We start from the raw sequence: 17,907 nt of genomic DNA on the forward strand, positions 1-17,907 counted from the left end.
GAGGTGCTCTGTAGTTGCTGCGATCACCTTGGCTTTTGAGCGTGCTTTCCTACGTGTGAAAAGCTCAGCCCAGCTTGGGGTCAAAACCAAATTTTAGAAATGCAAACTAGGGAGAAAAAGAGATCGGTTTGCTGGGATTTGTTATTGACAACCTTAACTGCCCACAGGAATTTTTCAGTTCTCCTTCTGTCCTGTAGGTGCTTAGAAATTGCTTCTTTGGGTATTTCTGCCTAAATGTTTGCAGAGATGAGACTGGTTTGTAATTTCCCACAGCTTCCTTTTAAGAGAGGGTGCGGTGTTTGGTCTTCTGTAGCATCATCTCTGAAACCTTAAATGCTCTTCTGGAGTCAGGAAGGACTCATAAAATGTTTTGCACTCTGGCTAGCTTGTTTTGAGTGTTTTGTATGCTGCTCTTTCCCATTCTGACCCAAGGTTTTGCTTCTTTTTAAAATTAATTGCATGCAGTGTTTGCTCACAGTTGATTTTATTTGTGAAAATTGAGGCAAATGTTATGTTGCATCCTACTCTACTCTGCACCATCTTTGCGGTGCCTCTCTGCTGAACCATGACTTGCCTGGTTTGCTTTTCAGATCGCATTGCATCTTTTCGGTTGCCTTTTATGTTTTGTACTAATTGTAATTCATTTTGTTCCTTAGCTTTTCTGACTGCGTTCCTGTGCTTTTGCTGTCCCTAAGTTACATGGCTTTTGTCTCTGCTTTTTTGTATGATTTTGTTTGATATTCAGGCTCTTAAACTGGCTCTTAGACCAGAAAATTGGTCTCTGACTATTCCTTTCAAGTACTGATGCAGTTTTCTGTAAACCAGTGTTGGGATCGTTTTTGGTAGCAAGAGTTCCCCTGGAGGTGGTTGGAACAGTGTGAGAAGCTCCCCAGCTTAGAGCAGCGCTGCCGTCTGAGCCTGTCATCTAACGTGCCGCTGATAAAGCACCTCTTCCTCTAAAGAAGGTCACATCCCTCGAGGTCTGTTCCAAGATCCTTCCTTTCTCCAAAATTCCATCTTGCCAAATGACTTTCTCATCTTCCAGCTTGCTCTGATGAGCCAGGTTTGACCATAATCACCTTCCAGCTCCCCAAACCTCCCCACCGATGGCCATGGGATGTGGCAGCCTTCGCTCCGTACCCCGAGCTCCTGGCCAGCTTGGTGGAGCGCTGTGAAACGGAGCGCTCTACCTGCCAGAGATGGGGAAGCAATTCTCGTGCACGGAGAGCTTCAAAATCACCTTGCACAGTGCTGTGAGGCCAGGCTAAACCTACGTGTGAGCTACCCGCTCCGTCTGCAGTCATTAGACGGGGTTTAGCCTTGGTGTAGCAACTGCTGTGGGCTCGGTGGAGCTGTAGCTGATTTGATGTGTGTAAGCAAAAGGGGGATCAGGATCATTACGCTAACCACAGGAAATGGGCTTTTATGGTGATGAGAACAAGAATCAATCACAAGTAGCTAATGAATTAGCTGGCAGTGTCTGCGATGTTCATTTCGCAGTAAATGCAACAGTCGAAATCCATTAAGAAGCCCTTGCAAAGGGGTCCTCTGCGAAGAGGATGTCTGCAACGTGCAGTACGCACGCTGCCCTCACCTTGCCTCCATCTGAGGCACGGGAGTGTGCACAAAGTACAAGTTCTGCTCCAGACGTGTGGTAGTCAGGGAAGGGCCTCAGTTTTTTTTAGCAGGGTTTTGTCTTAGAGGTCACCGTGGCTATTGATTATGGTTGTTTTTTACTGGAAACCTGTGGTCTGCGAAGGGCAGCTATTGGAGAGGCTCGCCTCCACGCAGAGCACCCAGGTGCCCGTGCAAGGAGGTTGTAAGCGGTTGCAGCAGCGTGGCACCGTGTCACACCAGCGTCCACGTGGGTCAGCACCTTCCTCACAAGGCAGCTTTTGGCACCTCTCCTCTTCAGCGAGCGCGCTGCGGCTCCTGCTCTGCGTGGCTGGTAGCTCTCGCACGGGTTTCTGCCTCGCTGCCCTCGTTACATAAAGAGCCGCAAGGGAGAAGCTGCTCTAACCCGCTCTGCTGCACGCTGCTACGTGGCGCTGCCATCCCTATCGCCTGGCTCCCGGGCCTCGCTGTCGAGGAAAAGCGGTGAGTGAGTAGAGCTAACCAGTTCTTTCAAGTTGCTGAAATGGATCTGTGGGCATGGGGGAAGATAACTAGCTGGCTGATTTTAGGAAGACTGTGTTTACCTGCTTAGAAAGGTATCTCTGAAGACGGGGATCTTGAAGTTGCTTCATTAGCACTGCAGAAATGAAGAATCAAGTGCTTTTTCCCTGAAGGGGCTCATGGATACAGGCCCATTTCAGGAAAACCTCCATTTGTGGTACTGCGTTTCACTACGTGCCAGCATCCCACGGAATTGAACTGAACTTAAGCGTTTGCTTACACATTCTCCTAAATATAAATGGAATCGAAATGCTGTCCAAACCCCCTGCGATTAGGCAAAACAGATAAACTTGTGTGTTTTACATTGCAGTTATTGCTTTAACATATTTAAGGCTGTGCCAGCTCAGAGGTTATATTTTAATTGCATGTCATGCAAAACCTGATTCAACAAATGAATCATGAATTTAAAACATTTTATTTATAAATTTAATGCAGAATAATAACCAAAGCTTTTGTGATGAGGTATGACATGACAGCTAATTGAAAACCATTAGGCTACATGGTGAAATGAAGTACAGATTGACATTTGAACAAATTCTGTCACAGTAGCTGTGATATTTCACTGTAAGCAAGTTTTTGTCTTGATTCATCACCCCACTGGTAGGCTAGGAGAGAGAGATGAAGAGAAGAAACTATAGGGTCTGCATCTGCAGTATTTCCGTAGCCAGAAATCCCCTCAGGACTGCAGAGAAGTGCTTGGTGAGTGCCTGAGATCCACACTCGCTGAGCATCATTGAAATTGAAAATGAAATTTTGGGTTGATCCAGGCTCCCTTGGGGCTGTACCAGGACAGGACTGTGCCACCAAAGCCCTGTGGCATAGGGGCAGGGCAAAGCTGGGGCTGATGGGGCCAGCACAGAGGTGTGTGTGAGATCGCCTCTTGTTCTGGGTGCAGCAGGGAAATTGACCATAGTTCTCAGCATTAACTGCTGACTTCTTGGGATCCTACAGCTTTAGGAGCCTGCTTTAAGCATCTCTGAATCAGGCTACCTGTGCAAACAGCCAGGTAACGGGGGGATTTGAGAACTGGACTTACAAAAAGCAGTTTGGTTAGCTTGTAGAAGTGAAGGCAACACCACCAGCATTGCTCTTAACCCTGGCAGTTCACATTTGCCTTTTCAGACACCCTCAACCCTCGCCTTGACTCAGCTCGGTGCTGTTTCTGAGGGGTTGATTAATGATCACTTCTGTTTTGACTGCAGTGTGCGCCAGCGCTGCTCTCATAAGAGCAAATACTTTTCCGAGAAAATCTGCTTTCCCTCGCTTCCTGTCTTGCTGTGGCTGCAACGCTGCAGCTCCTGCGTTGTGGTAATGCGGAGCCGTGCCACGTATCCCCAGGTGGGTTATGGAATTAAAGGCAAAAATATGAAAAAGAACAAACTCACCTCTCACCTACATGTTTATAACAGCGGCGACTCTGTTGTAGGTGGTATCTACCTACAGCAGCTCAGGACTGTGTGATCGAGCTTGGTGTTGGCTCCTGTCGTGTTTGAAGCTCCTGATGCAGCGCGTACAGAGCAGTTCCCTACTGCTGCCTCCAAAGAGGCTGTGCACGTGTGCATGCACAGTTCAGGGACCTGGTTTTGTTCAAAGCTGAGACATGCTTCAGTGGCATTGGTTTGTGTAGCAGTGCTGCTGCAGCTGACTATTTCTGATAGTTCAGGTGCCAGGAATTGACTGGAAATTAAAATCATCTTCCAGGGGTAGTGGGGAAATTTCTGGGCCCAGTGTGTTTGGGACGAGGCCCTTTGGGGCTGTGCTATGAGGGTGCATCAGATGAGCTTACAAAGAGCAGCAGGCTGACTGAGCAGAGAGGCTGAGCACTGAGCACTTTGTCTCCCTGTGCTGTAGCAGGCAGAGCTTCTGCTTTGTTAGGGGGTGGCCATACACAAGTTGGCAGCAGTTGGTAGCAACTATACCACATGTTTGTACAAGGTCTGGGGGCTAGTAAGCAGCTATCACGAATTGTGGTTTCTTACTCTTTTGCTGTCGTCAATCTCTTAGCTGGAAACCAAGAATTTTCTAAGAAAAGCCAGGGACATGTTTATCTGGCAGCTTCAAAGGGTTCTGAGCAGCACTGGACCTTCTGAAAAGCAGGCCTGCAAGGACTTGACCAGCCCCCATCTTTCAGCGTGATCTCAGTGACACGCTAGCACGGAGCGAAATGGAAATGAGGTCCCTTTCTAGGTATTCCTCCAATCTATTATTTACTTGAGGAGTCAGCTTGGCTTCACAAAGGAGCTCGTGTCTGAAAATACTGACTGGCGGTTTTAAAACAGCGCTGCACAGGTGGGGAGCTTGGCTGTTTGAGGGGGGGGAAAAACCTAATGAGGAGACTAAAACCAAAGCCAGCCCCCCCCTGCACCCTGAAACTTCCTACCCTGCTGGAAATCCTCTGCACCTTGCTGACCGGAGGAGCTGCAAGCTCAGCCTGCAGCTTTAGCTAACTCCTCCCCAGCCTGCAGCGCTCCTAGCAGTAACCATAGCGATGCAGGCACTGGCTCCAGCCCCAGCATCCCCACCGTGGAGACCCGGTGAAGGAGCCGGTGTGCCATGCTGCATGTGCCTTGCCACAATGAATGGGTGTCCTCCCTTCTGCTTATTTCCTCCTCGAGGGAGGAAAGGGAAGAAAAGCAAAGTTCTCCCTCAAACGGCTGATGAAACGGGATGCTCTGGCGTTCCTCACTGCCGCAGAAGAAGAGGCAATAAGTGTGGAAAAGCACCTGCCTCCTCTCCAGCAGGCAGCCGTCCCCAAGACTGTCGTAAGTGCTAAGACAATGAAGGATGAAAAGAAAATGCCTTGTTCCAGGGCTATTTTTACCCGAGTGGTGCAATTTCTGTTCAGCAGGCTTATTCCTCTTCATCTACATCACTGATCATATTAGCTGCTATTTCAGGCGTTGCATAAAATGTTCACCCAACCTCTGGTGGAAAAAAGCAGGAGCCACTCCCCGAGTCCTTTGTTCAAGGCTGGCTGCACCATTTCGGCAGGGCCTTGGGTGGAAAGGGCTGAGGTGGATGTCTGGAGAGGGTCTGCCAGCTGGGCTTGGCCACAGAGGTGGCGTGACCCTGGGCAAGCTGAAGCCCCGTAATTGCTCTTTTTCCATCATCCTTAAAATGAGAACGTTGCCACTACACGCACACACCCTGTGTTTTGGCTTTTTTAAGTAAAAAGTGGTAACAGAAATGGTCTCCTGCTTTCCCAGCACCTTGCACAGTGTGACCCAGGATGCCAGTGGGTTTTCTGAGCACTCCCACGGCATGGTAACGAAGCTGAGTGCCCTGTCCTACATCACTCCTACACGAATGTCGGCATTGAAGAGAAAAACCCACCTGAATGTGCAGGATCTTTCAGAGTTTAGACCAGTAGAGTTTGGTTGGTCCCACCAGCACCTCTGCTGGGACTGGCAATGTCTGTGTTACTCTTTGAGAGGTGACAGGGTGAAGAAAATGCATGCTGTGTGGCCCTGGGTTCATAACTGAAGCATTTACAGTCCCTTGGTGTGTCAACATACTAACGTTCGTGGTTTTTTTGCTCACAAGTTTCCTGGTTCAGCATGATGGGTACAAGAGTTTTGTGGGCTGAGTTTGCTTTGTGGCTGCCTCTGCCTTCTTGGCTGGGCCAGGAGGTCCTGGGGCCAAGTCCCAGGCAGGGCTGTGTCCCCTGAGCTCCAGCACGAGCAGAGCGGTGCCGGTCTGGGGGGCTGGTGGGAGACGGAGCCGTGGGCTCTGGGATGCAGGGCCCAGCTTGGCAATATGCGTCAGCCCCTTGTGAGCCATGCCAGGAACATCTGAGAGCCATTTCAGGATGGTTTTGGGGATCTGTTGTAAGCCCTGCACCCTCCCAGCCCCATGGTGGTGTTTTGGGACTTCCTGGGCATGCTGGGGGAAGAGCGGCCGGAGGAGAGGAGCCGTGGAGGTGCGGGGGGCTGGCGGCACGGCTGCGAGCAAGCACCCACTGTTACCAACTGCTGGTGGAGCTGAGGGGGGCGAGGGCAGGAGGAGAGTTTCCTTGGTTTCTGCAGAGGATGAGCTCTGCAGTGGGAGGCTTGGCAGCAGCAGGCACCCCTTCCGATGAGTCACAGGAGGCTTTCTCAGAGGGAAGGTCCAAGAGCTGCGCTAGTGCTGCTCTCACTCGCTCCTTCCTTTCCTTCTGGAGGCCTTTTTGCTGCCACGCGGTACCCGCTCCACCATCATCCTTGGCCCGTACAGGCTGGCTTTGGGGGCTTCCTTCCTCCTTTCCTCCTCCTCCTCCTCCCTGCTCGGGCGATTTAGGGAGTGGGAGGCAGCGGGCAGGGCAGGGCAGGTGCTGCTAAGGCACTGGGACCTGTTCGCAGGGAGGAAGGTGGAACTTCTTGCTGATGTGGAGCTTGATGGGTGTGTGAAATGTCGTCTTCTCGTGGCTGTGAGGGAAGGCAGGAGGAACTGATTCCCTCACGAGGTTTCTCGTGGCTGCTCCATTGCTCCAAGCCTCTGTGTGCCTACCCTGATATTTCATTCCAGAATCACAAAACTCAAAAGCCCCCAAAAGCATTCATCTTTCACCTCATGCCTTCATCCTCCTCTGCCCCTCCCCAGCCATGCCGTGCCCCCTCCCGGAGCATGGGGCCGCTTCTCAGCTCCCGGCTCCCTCGTCCTGCCAGGGCTGGGGCTCTTTTGGGGCAGCCGTGAGGCACGTAGGCGAGGCTGGGCAGGGCAGCATCAGTCCTGAGGGGTCCCCGCTCCTCCCGGCAGCACTTCTTGGTTTTCCTCATTTTTATTTCCCATCGGTGTGAATAAGCAGATGCAAGGCTCCGATAGCAGCGTAAAGGAGCTGCCCGCAACACGTGAACACGAGTGCTGGGTAGCAAACTAAAGGGGGAGAGCGCGCCGCCCTCCTAATCCGTAATGCAGAAAGCGCTAAATCCCTCCAGACCTCCTTTTGGGCGCGTACCATCCGTAAAACCTGTGTAGGATTTGGATCGGCAGCGCAATGGAAACCGCGCGCGCCGCTGCCTGCGCGCCGGGCGTGCTCGCGTGTGCTTGGCAGCAGCACAAAAGGAGCCGGTTGATGAGATTCACAGGCTCAGAGGGCTGCTTCCTGGGGACACGCTTGGTCGGGGGCAATTAAAATGCCCGTCAGGCGCTGGAGACCGGCAAGCCCTTGACAAACCGCTTAGGCAGCCGCGAGGTGCGGCATCCTATTGTAAGTGGCTGATGGCGGAGCCGGCTGGTTTGTCATCGTTCTGGAAATTTCTGTGGCCAGTGAACTCCCTCTTCCTCTCCCACTCACCCTCTTTTCCTTCTCACCACTGCGGGGACTTCTTCTAATTTGCAGTTTTCCTTTTCCTGACGTACACATGGTAGATACAAGCTGGTGGCTTGCAGACTGCGTCTGTCTGGAGATAGGCAGCGAGCCGATGGATAACAGCACGCCAGGAGAATGATTATGCAGCAGTTATTTAAGGATAGGCTTTGGGGGTATGGCAGCCTATGAGCCGGTAATGATTTTCTTTTAAAAATGTCAGCTTTGTTTGCTTTTTTGAGGATTTGCAAGAGTTGTTATACCTTTGTGCTGGAGCTTTTTAAATTTAGCCTGCTGTAGATTAAATTTTGTAATGGTGCCCACCGAATGAATTAAACTGCATAGGTAATAAACCTCTGTGGTTTTGCTTATTAATTTATTTGATGCATACATAATATATTATAAGCACACACCTTCATGCACGTATACTGGGTATTATATGTATGCATCTTTGTATCATGAAAAAAACACTTTTCTTATAGCTGGAAACTGTTTTTCATCAAAAATTAAGCATTTTCACTTTTTTTTTTCCCCCCACCTTTGGTTTATTTTAACAGATTCTCCAGCATATAGCCTTGGACGTGACGCACTGATTGGAATCGGCTCGTTCACAGGTCGCAAAGGTAGGGCACCTCTGGAGCTGAATAGGGGATTGAGTCTGATGCAGGGAGTGGGTTTCCTTTGTGGTTTGTTTTTTTGTGTGTGGGTTTTTTTTAACAACAGTTATTCTTCGTTTGGTCAAACTGTGCTGTGTTGCAGATTCGCATAGATTTTCAGATTGCTTTGGCAGGCAGTCTGAAGTTATTTTTGATGTGCATGCATACGCTGCAGCTATGTAATTAGTCCTCCCAGCTGCAGCTAGTGGAGGGTGAACAGAAACCCGCGTGCTCACCGGTTGCCTTGGGTCGGAACAGGCAGGGTACAGAGCCCTCGCCTTTCCTACCCAACCTGGGGGCTTGCTAATATTGGTTTCAGCTTCCCTGGAGTCCTTGCAGGCTAGCGTGAACAGGGTTAAACCCCCTGCCCTGTTCCAAGCAGGTACAATCCATCAGAGCAGCTGAAAGCAGAGGGCTGGCTTCATGCTGTCTGGCTCTCAGGGAGGAGGGAAACTTCTTTTAACCCGTTCACTGCTGCCTGCAAGCGCGGCGCTCAGCTCAGGGCTTGATACACAGCGCCCCAGAAGCCTGGCAGGGCGGGGCGGGGCTGGGAGAGCTTCCATCTGACGGCATCTGGAGGCATCACCAGCACTTCAGAAATCATTTCTATCTACCAGAATAAAGCAAGCAGACTTTTTTTTTTTTGACATTGTCATTGGTAGTTCCCAGGAGAAGTTTATTATTCTCTTTCCCCTAATGCCCTTTGGCTTTGGTTGCTCTAACCCTTTAAGGCTGGAAGGGAAATGGGGGGATAAAGCCCTGCAGAATAGAACACACGAAGCAATTTTCTTTGGGTTGAACTGTCAGATGTGTCAAGTGATTAAGGAATATTGATCTCATTGAGTTGCAGCAGGGACTGTGCCTTTAGAGAAGAAAGGATTTTAAAAAAAACCAACCAAGCAAGGCAGGACTGCAAACCTTCTCCTTTCCCCTTGATGGAGAGAAGGAAAGGCAGTGTTCATCTTGTATTAACTTTTCAGGTGCTAGTTCTCACCCAGTACCTTCCAAACCAGGCGTTACCGTGCGTTGTTCTGCTCAGGTGTCATACAGCTCAGCGTACTTCTTAGCTCTGCATTTAGACCTGAAGGCAATAAGTGTGTTTGTAGGGCAGGAAACAAAATCTGTACATGTCTTTAGTTTGCAGGAAAGGCGGTTACATTTCTAGTGTGGGTATCCCAGGAGTAATGGTAACTCTGGGAGGAAGCCTGCTCTCATGACATGCCCCCTCTGGGTCCCAGACAGGCAGCAACTGCAAGCCAGAACTTCAGCACAGGCAAAGCTGAGGGCCACTGCTAGCAGCAACAGATCCCCAAAATTTTATCAATCATCAATTTCATTGCAGTAAGAGCTTAGTGATATGGTTTAGTGGAGGACTTGATAATGTTAGGTCAGAGGTTGGACTAGGTGATCTTGGAGGTCTCTTCCAACCTAGATGATTCTGTGATTCTGTGAAGTTGCTGAGGCTGTGTTCTTTCTGGGGGGAAAGCATTACTGCATTTTTCAGGACATTTTCCTTCGTGGTCATCTTACGTGCCATTCTATTCCTTGTTGTTCTGTTCTACATGTCTTTCTGTTTTCCTGGCCCTTGCCTTCTTTCTGTCTTTGGCAGAAGCCTTCTTGCCTAATAGGCTTTCCTGGCTAAATAAAATTCTTCAAAAGAGTGCTTTACTAGTTAGTTTTCCTTAGTTGCTTTTCATATGTTATTCCTCCTGGTATCAATCATCACTGGACTCACTGAAATAGAAAAAACCTGAAGTAAATAGTGGATAAAATGCTTTAATTCTTGAAAAATGTATTCAGCGATATCTTTTTAGCGAAGAGCAGGTCCCTTCTCTTCCCTGTACTTTTAATTTCACTTCCATTATAGAAGGGCAGCCAGCCAAACTGCAGTCTCATTCTGATTTCATTAATGTTTTGCAAACTGTCTCAAGGACTAATGCTGCTTGCTGGGCTTGATGTCAAAATCCAAGGTTTTGCTGCAGCACTGGAGAAGGGAAGAGAAAGGATCTCTGACAAACAGAAGTGATGGCTTTGTTAGCAGACAAGCAGAACCGCCTAGTTTTTACAGTATCAGTGGATAACGAGTCAAAATTGTTGACAATGCGATCCCTTTGGGTGAATGGTTTTCGTCTCCTCTGGAAATGTTTCTTATCTCTTGTACGCAGCATCTTATCAGACCTCTGCGGTCTCCAAAAAACAACAAAAAACAAAGGGTGTCAGCTATATGGTAATGAATCAGAGTTGGTGTGGAGATGGCTTTTTATTTTATTTTAAATAAGCAATAGAAATACGTTTCTTGCACCTCTGTTTTATCAGTCATTTTAACCTCCTCCCTTGATCTGGGCTTTTGAGATGCACATTACAAATCATTCCCTCTGGCTGCAGAGAGGAAAATGAGATGCTATGCTGGCAAAATTGGAAATAATTTCAAATATCACCGTTTTCTTGAAGTAGAGGTAAGGGGCGCTTATTTTGCAAGAACAGAATTAATTGTAGATTGACAGGGTTTAAAAACTCAATGGCCACAGGGGTAGAAAAAGATGGCTTGGACTGTCACAAGGAAAACCTTTTATTAGCTGATACAGAAAGGCAGCGGAAGCCAGAGCTTGCGGTAGCGTTGAGGTGTGTTGGGTTACACTCTGTGGCTCAGGGCAGGCACCCAGAATGACGTGATGCTTGGCGCTCTCCTTCGTTGAAACAAACGACACGGTGACCAAATGCGCCAGAGGCGCTCAGAAGCGACACGCCGTTACTTCGTCCCCGCGGCTCTCGGGCAGGCAGCGGCACCAGGAGCGAGCCTGGGCCCCGTGTTTGCCTCCGTCCCAGGATCAGCGTCCAGTTTTAAACCCGTTCTCTAGGCAACCCTTCCTCGGCACGTGCGATGGAGGTAAGGAGGAGTTTGGCTGTACAGTGTTCCACACAGGGGCTTCATGTCCCCAGTTTTCTCACTGGGGTTGGGGTTAGACCACCAGTATTAATGCAGTCTTTTCTCAGTCTTACATGAACCGAGCAGTTTTTGGTTGGTTTTGTTTTTTGGTACTGACCTTCGTGTTGATTTATGTCTTGTGCTTGATGATGAGTTCTCAGTGAAGATTTCCCTGCTATTTTACTCATTAGAAAGGCTGTCTCCTAGGTATTTTTTCGCTGGCAGATAAGGGTCCTATGTCATGGCTTTCCTTTCATTTGGGGCACTGAAGTGGGGTCCCTTGTAGCGTATGTGTCATCCACTTGGATGTCTGCTTTCATGTGACTTGAAGGAACATAGTTGTTTGTGATTCTGCACCAAAACAGGCTAAAGTTAGCCAATGGACTCAATTTATTAGCTGGGAAGAAGAAAATCCCCAGAAAACTTGTTTCTGTGGGTTAGCTGAAGCTAATGGTTCATGGTCCTAATGGAATTTGCTTTCATGTGGGTTTTATCTTTCGTGCCTCTTCTCCCCACCGTATCTACCATTACGTTTGCACCAGAGTATCCCAGTTTTTCCGTGGCCCCTTGCTGCCCTCTGGGCAGGGCACAGTGTATGCTAAAGCTGCTCTGGGCTGCTGGCTGGCATGTGCATGTACTGCCTGGATGGAGGAGGAGAGGCAGCAGGTAAGTGGTGAGCTTGTGTTGGTGTTTTCTCCATGTGAGGGAGGGGAGGGCTTGTTTCAGCTTTGTTTTTCACTTCTAGGACATTTCATGTCCTTTGCTCTCTGTCTGTGGTTAAATATTAAGAATTAAGGACACTCAGACGTTCACAATGGCAGAAGTTTGGGTTAGTAACGGTAGGAAGGATACCCTGTGTAACCTGTCAAGAAAATTGTCAAAGCACAGAAATCCAGCAGAGGAGGAACTGGCCAGGAGCTCAGCTCACGTGGCCCTGGTTGGAGGAAGAACTGATTAGGTGCAGGCCTGCAAGTTTGTGTGAAGGGCTACAGGCTGCCAGGCTCCTTTCGGAAGCTTGTGTCCTCAGCTCTTGGTTATTTTCTTTGTCTGTATAAAGCAAAATACCAATGCATTCCTCAATAGGGGTATATTCATCAACTTTGCAAAATAATTAAGATCTTTAGCTAGGGGAAGCTATGTATGCGCAAATTGCGGGTGTGGGACTTAGAATGGTGGCTTCTGTCTTGGCTGCAGTAACGAAGGTGGTTTTGGTATTTATGTCATAGCAGGAACAGTAAAAAGGTTAGAATGCATTTAGTAAAATACTCGATTCCCCCCACCTTCACCCATCAGCTTAACTCTTCCTTCCTGTAGAGCTCTTTGCTATATAAAATTGTTGTGGTCGTACAGATCTGTGGTGGCTTTTAACGTGATGATGGTGGAGATGATCAATCAATTCACCTGTCCCACTTGATACAAAAGGTGTCTATTCTGTGGTGGAGAATAAGCCAGCAGGAGAATAAGCCAGGAGGGACTGTGTTGCTGGCAGCATGGTAGAAAAAACAAAACAAAAAAACTACGTAGCAGCAATGCTGCTGACTCACACTTTGCAAACCTGGAACATTCCCCCAAAGGCCAGAGACTGACTTCCTTTCCCTGGCGTGGTCAGAGGACAGTTCGCTATATTATTTGCCACTGACTGAAGCCTCTAGATAGTTAGGCACTGCTGCATTTTCACTGACGTTTTTTGGAGTGCATTAGCATGGAGCTTGTGAGAAATCATGGGCAATTTATTTTAATACATTGGGTGTCAGTCAGTGCTAAATCACAGAAGCTATTTACATTTGTTTTCTGAGTCATCCTGGTTCTTGCGATAAGGTGATTTTTCAGTGTGTGTGGTTAGTAAACTGGATTCACTTTTTCCTTTTCTTACTTCGCGTGTGTAAATGTTCTTAAAAATGCAAATGCATTCCTTAATTGGCTAAAAGAAGATGAGTCACACTGAAGAAAGTGTCTTTCTTTAGCCTTTTCATCATCAAGGGGGAGAGGTTCGGGAGTGCTAGAGATAGGGATGGTGAGCAGTGGGGGAGAGGTGGCAGGGCGGTGTATGTAAATGTCAGGGCAAAACTCCTGCTGTCGTCCAGTCCCCTCAGGAGCCGGTGTCTGCTGTTCCCCAGTCACTTCCAGCCGCGTGCCTGAGGGCACCCGAGCACTGTGCTGCTCCGCATCATAGCGTGTAGGACTGACAAGTGACATCATGTGGTGGAAACCTCAGACCTGAGACTGGCTGGGGAGAGCAAGGTATGTGTGGCAGCTCTGGGGACGTGTGCGTGGCACGTCCTCCCCTTCCCCATTCCAGTGTTTGGGTTGTGGTTGGGGCCCGCAGGCGGTTGCGGAAGAAACCCACAGCACGTCCCGGTGAAATGTTCCTCAACAAATCACCGACACCTTTGTGGACAGGACAGCACGGTCCGTCACATATGCAGCACAGCAGAGAGGACATGGTGCGAAACCAGTGTCTGCTTTTGGTGCTCGGGAGGGCCCCTGGCTCTGTCCTGCAGCAGGGAGCTCTGCCACCTGCCCCGTGTGGCCTCGCAGCACCGTTGGGCAGAGTGCCTCCGGTCCCGGCACACTGCTGGCAGCAACGCTCAGGCAATGCCTGCTGCTCTCCTGCAACTGTACTTTGCATCCTCGGTGAGCATCAGGAAGAATGCTAGTGTCTGATCGTTTCTGTGTTGGTCATTTCCAAGAGAAGGTGGCATTGGAGTTAATTTGGAGTTCCACGTGGCTAGAATCCTCTCTTGCCAGTGTGTTTTTTTCCTGCTATTTATTTCTTTTTTAGATATTTGAGGCAGACATCAAGGAGAAATTGGATAGCACAGGGCTGCAAGGATTTGGAGGTGGATCATGTTCTGCCTTAGGATGTTGTAGGCCTGGAGACCCTGCTGTCATGTCCAGGAACCGGTACTGCAGCACCTCGCTGTCAGCCCTGAGCACCCAGGGAGCAGCCCCGCTGCTAGCACCAGCTTGCTTTCGTTTCGTCTGAAAGCCAGGATATAAAACCCAGTGCGCAGTCACAGTCCACCTCAGGTGATCTCTCTGGGGTCAGAGCAGGGACAAAGCCAGTGGCGTCTAATAATTCAGGACAGACCTGCCTGCTTTGGGATGTCTGTCATCACAGCAGCTGACCTGTAATCTGTTTAAGGGGGGGATTTACTCGCATCAATCCCAAACCCTTCGCAGAGTTTCTTAGCGTCACTGCAGTGGCTTGGCTGTTTGCTTGCCTTTAGGGTCTTCCATATTGCCTTAATGCAGCACAAACCAGGTTTATAAAGACTCGAGACGGCTGATAGCTGTGCTGATAACTGGATGTTACATCAGGGCACGGCTGCAGCTGGAGGTGTGCCAACAAGCCCGTGTGTCCGGGCCCCATCCCAGTGCTGCAGCGGGCTGTAACCCTGGGCAGCTGTGGTGGTGCTTGCCCAGGATTGGGATCTGCTGCCCAGCAAGGACGCATGCCCAGCCCCATACTTTTCTTGTGGGGTCTGACTGTTGCTCTTGTGTGTTTCTAAAGAAATTTTAAAATTCTTTAAGAAATTAGAAGCGCAGTGCTTTATTTTGAAGGTAAGCACAGTGTAGGTGAAAGTGCTGTACGGTGGGCTCCTTGCTCAGGACACTCTGTAGTGGGGCCAGCGTGCTGCTCCTGCACCCTGTGCTCTGCATCTCCATTAGGACAAGGCCGTGGTTGAGTTATCTTGAGCTTAGCAACACGATGATAAGACTAAAGGAACATTAGATGCCAAAGAATGACTCAAGACTGCACTGATGGATTTTATTTTTTTTCTTTCCTGTAGTCCTGTTAAAATAGAAGTTAGAGCAACAAATTGGGATGCTCAGAAATCTGATCTGTACATCTTTGTGGTCTTTGCTTGCTCCATAGCCCTCCACATAGAGCAAAGAGGCCTCTGTTTTTGGCAAACCCACCGGGATCCCCAGAGGTTCCGGCTCTCAGCCCTGGTGCCATGGGCACGCTGTCCCCAGCGGTGCTGTTGATGTCCAGCGGTGCCGTTGATGTCCCGCTGAGCAGGAGCGCGGCTCCTCCTTGGGTGTGTGCGCAGTGCCTAGGAGGACTGAGTCCTTCTTGGGAAGTTGCCACGAAGTACTCCTGCAATGCAACTAAGCACATGAATAATCATTAAACTAAGAACTGTCGCTATTATTTTTAGAGGTGGCGTTACATAATTAACAAGGAGAAGAGCAGTGTTTGTAACAGCAGCCATGAGAAATGGACAGAGCTGCTTACTGCAGCAACATTTCCTGCAAAACACAGGGAATGCCCTCGAGTATTTTAACGAATGTGCTTATTTCTTAGGTTTGTTGTTTGGTGTCCATTAGTGAAAATGTCTTTCAGCGAATACTTATGAAAGCAATTATGAAAGGTAAATTCTAGACTCACGTATAAAACTACTAAATGTAGTTTTACAATTGTATCATCTGCAAAAACCTTATACAGTTGTGTGCCTTACACACAAGGAGGAAACTTGAGCACTTCAGTGATAAATTATGGAACATGAGGGATGGAGACTGTGCTCCATGATACAAGTAACACGTCCATGTGTCTTGCAAACCAAGAATAACTCACTGAAAGAGTTTTGTGTTCTTGCCCTATAATTCTGTCTCACCTTGGCTGTATTTTACGGATCTGCCAGTGCTTAAACCCAGCTTGGTGTGGCTTTTGGATTGTTTTCTTTTCCTCTATCATTCCACAGTCATCAGAGTCTCTCCCCAGCCAGCCCTGCTTTAAAGCAGCGCTTGGGTTCCCCGTACCAGCTGCTGTCCGAGGGCCTTGGAGGAGGCAGCACCATCATCCCAAGCCAGCTCTGTTGTGCCATGCTTTGGCTGGCAGCGATGAAAGACAAGCAGGGAAAAGGGACTGTGCCAAAAAGATGCATTTTGAGACCTTGGGCACATAATAGGGACAACCCAGATCTGGTGTGGATGTGACTGTTTGTTGCAACCTGGCATGCATGCCGGCGCCAGCCCACGGTGATGCTGAAACTATTTCTGGGAAGGAAGTCAGGGGGAGGTGTCTGCAGCCAGCTGGGATGCTGTGGGTAGGCGCAGGGCAGGGTTTTGCCAAGCACAGCACCAGCACAGTGCTGTCCCTGTTCCTCAAGGGCAGCGTTTGCCCGTGGGTTAGAGGAGTCAGGGCCGACATGAAGTGGTCCTTGCTCCCGTGAGCAGGAGCACCAGCGGTTCAGTCAGGTTTCATCTTTTGAGCAAGGTTTAATCTGCGCAAACATAAGTATTTGGCAATGGATTCAGCTTTGCAAAATATTTTGTAATTTTTCCTTGCAATATACCAACCTCTAATTGAAAATGAAAAAAAATAAAACAAACAGTGAGACCTAGGGCAAAGGGGTACAGTCAAATCATTGCATTTGTGTCCATGGGTTCACTTACATCTCTCGAGTGTTTGCATATGTTTACTGAAGCTCTCTCTTACGTTATATTAGCCCTCGTAAGAACAGTTTGCCCCATGAAATGCCTTCAGGCAGGATCCAGGTGGGCAGGGGAGATGTCAAATCAAACTCTTCTCCATGTTGTCAGCGGAGGAGCGCTGGAGTTAGCAGCAGTTTTATGAGGGGCTGTTGGGATAAAGTACTGTGGATAAACTGATTCCTGGAGCAAATCAGCTTCCTTCAGAAACCAAATATGAATTTAGTCTGTACATACGGGTATATAATCATATAGAATAAAGAGAAGCAGATATTAAATCTGTGATGTTAAGGGAAAAAAGGAATGTACCTTTCTTCACTTGTCTGAAATTTCACTCAGTTTTACAAACTCAGTCTTTGGGCTGTATTTTTTTGGGCAATCCCAAACCCAAATACAGGCTGTGCAGAGAATGGATTGAGAGCAGCCCTGAGGCTAAGGACCTGGGGGTGTTGGTTGACGAGAAGCAAAACACAAGCCAGCAGTGCAGCCCAGAAAGCCAACCGTGTCCTGGGCTGCACCGACACGGCGTGGGCAGCAGGTGAGGGAGGGCACTGTGCCCCTCTCCTCTGCTCTGATCAGACCCCACCCGGAGCCCTGCACCCAGCTCCGGCTTACAACTTAACTTGAGGACTTACAGCTGAGCGTTTACAAGAACTGAACCCCGAGCATTTCTGTTTCCCAGCAAAGCTCCTTGCAGTGCTCACCAGAGGTGAGGAAGCAAAGCAGCACGCCGCGCAGGTGGAGGCCGCAGCGGTCAGCCCCTGCGAGGCACCCTGGCAGCCCTCTGCCTAAGCCCGTGGGCTGGAGGAATCCCTACAATAGCAAAAGCCCCCGCCTTGCCCTCTGTGTGAGGGAAGTGCTGTCACACTCCGAGAGGCTCGTTGGGATGCTCTGTCCCACCGCCCCACTGCCTCCCCTCCGGCTTTTCTGCTCATCTCTGGCTGCTGACTAGGCTCGGCAGCGCTTTGGTTTCGGGGCGCTGCTGCCTGCAGCAGGAACTGGCGTTGGATCTGAAGCCCTGGGCTGCTTAGCGGAGCTGAGTCTTTCGCTGATCCATATTCAAAACTCACGGCAGCCTGCCCCCTGCAAGCACCCAGCTGCCAGCAGTTCTTTCTTGGTCCCTTTTCCCCATGCGTGCTGCTGGTTCTCTCCTGGCACAGAGGCTGGGCACTGCCTTTCTTCTGCAGCACTCCCCTGCCTTCCCCAGAGCTGTGCTGCTTTGTCCCAGGCTCCTGCACATGTGCTTGCGAGTCAGAGGCACAGCTTATCGCTGCCGGGCAGGAGCATCTGTCCCAGCTTTGCTTCTTTCACACTTGTCGGGGAGAATGGGTGAATTTGTAAATGATGGTGTGGAAGGAAAAACCGTGCCCCCTGCACCTGCTCCAGGTTAGAGGGCTCCACGCACCGAGAGCTGCGCTTTGAATGGC

General features: G+C 49.4%; 1 protein-coding gene across 32 annotated transcripts in view; it reads left to right on the forward strand.

Moving 5' to 3' along the window:
• The window catches only part of MAP2 (microtubule associated protein 2), a 197,092-nt gene that overhangs the window by 74,036 nt on the left and 105,149 nt on the right, over positions 1-17,907 (forward strand). For 28 of the 32 annotated variants that reach the window (XM_040561014.1, XM_040561021.1, XM_040561023.1 and 25 more), the window contains one exon: positions 8,017-8,082. The gene's annotated coding sequence lies outside the window, so the exon portion shown is untranslated. Of the gene's footprint in view, positions 1-7,157; positions 7,361-7,390; positions 7,656-8,016; positions 8,083-10,864; positions 11,003-17,907 lie in introns of those variants that run through there. The other 4 variants (XM_040561017.1, XM_040561020.1, XM_040561016.1 and 1 more) reach the window with 4 other exon arrangements.

Source organism: Cygnus olor, chromosome 6 (genome assembly GCF_009769625.2).
Source record: "Cygnus olor isolate bCygOlo1 chromosome 6, bCygOlo1.pri.v2, whole genome shotgun sequence".
In the NCBI taxonomy this organism is placed as follows: Eukaryota; Metazoa; Chordata; class Aves; order Anseriformes; family Anatidae; genus Cygnus; species Cygnus olor.